Source organism: Carlito syrichta, unplaced genomic scaffold (assembly GCF_000164805.1).
Source record: "Carlito syrichta isolate Samal-C Ts95f unplaced genomic scaffold, Tarsius_syrichta-2.0.1 Scaffold308872, whole genome shotgun sequence".
Taxonomy (NCBI): Eukaryota; Metazoa; Chordata; class Mammalia; order Primates; family Tarsiidae; genus Carlito; species Carlito syrichta.
In genome coordinates this window covers 163093-164702 of record NW_007252968.1, presented here as the reverse complement: position 1 = coordinate 164702, position 1610 = coordinate 163093, and positions in this window count along the sequence as shown.

The following is a 1610-nucleotide window of genomic DNA, read 5'->3' as shown; positions in this document are numbered from 1 at the left end:
TGAGTTGGAGTCTCACTCTGAACCCGCGGGCTCAGGCAATCCACTCACCTCAGCCTCCCAAAGGCGTGGGATTACAGGCTGAGCCACCGAGCCCGGGGAGAGCAGATTCTTACTGAACCTATGCAAACACTCATATGGCAAATAAGAATACTTAATAATCCCAGCACTTTGGGAGGCCGAGGAGAGAGGATTACCTGAGCTCAGGTGTTCAAAACCAGCCTGACCTCATCTCTACAAGACCTCATCTCTACCATAAATAAAAGAAAAAATTAGCTGGGCGTGGTATCCCACGACTGTAGTTCCAGCTACTTGGAAGGCTGAGGCTGAAGGATGGCTTGAGCCCAGCAGGTCGAGGCTTCAGTGACCATGAGCACGCCACTGCACTCCAACCTGGGTATCGGAGTAAGACACTGAAACTAAAAATAAAACAAAACAAAAAGAGTTTTGAAATTCTGAAGCAATGAGGTAGGAAGAAAAAAATAAAGGCTCCATTTCTATTTACAAATGTATATTTTATCAAATTGCTGTAGATTACAGGTAGCTTAAGAGAAAAGAAAAAGGTTACTTAAATCTAGAAGACAAGACATTAAAGAACCAGCGTGCTTCAAACAGAAATTCATAACAACTGTAATCATTTTCCTCAGTTAATCTAATCTCACATAATTAATTTTTGTTTTGCCTGATATTGGGATAACAGTTTTATGACCTAATTGGTTTCCCATGAAACTGATGGGAAATTTGGAAATTTGTACCCAATCCAATAGAATGTTCTTAGTTTTCAGAAACCTACACTTGTCATTCTTTTTTAATAAACATCTTGTAATTTTGTATCATAGTGACTTTCAAACACTTTCAGGAAGGAAATATGATTGCTTTTGTGACATACAGCATTTTAAGATATTGATTCGATTTATTTATTTATTTATGAGGGGGGAACCCAAAAAACCCAGAATTTACTTACAAAAAGTTGTGTATTTATCCTTACGTGTTTAAACTCCAGTCACCTTCAAAGTACTCTTTGTGTGATGCAATACGCCAATTGCACTTTTTCCACTGCTCAAAACAGTTCTTGATCTCACTAGTTTTGATGCTTTTTAGTGCTTCTGCCGTTTTTGTTTCAGCTCTTCTACATTGACAAAACATTTCCCTTAAGAGCTTTCTTCATAGGGGAAACAAAAAAGTCACCCCGGGTGAGATCAGGCGAATAGGAAGAGTGGGACATGGAGGGTCATGCCATCTTTGGTCAAAAACTGCTGTATGGTGTGGGCAGATATCAGACGTTGTCATGGTGGAAGAACCAGTTACCTGTTTGTCACAACTGGGGACGTCACCTCTGTAACAACAATAGCTGATGCCAGTGGGTTCCTAGAACACTTACCTGGCAAGGGAAGCCTGTACTACAAGGGGTCTTCCCTCTAAAAGATAATTCCAGGTTTTTTGGGTACACCCTCATATTTTGAGATGAGGGTCTCAGTCTGTCATCCCGGCTGGAAGGCAGTGGCATAGACACGGCTCACTATGGCCTCGACCTCTGGGCTCAGGTGATCCTTCCACCTCAGCCACCCCACTAGCTGGGACTACAAGCTAACACCACTGTGCCCAGCACTTTT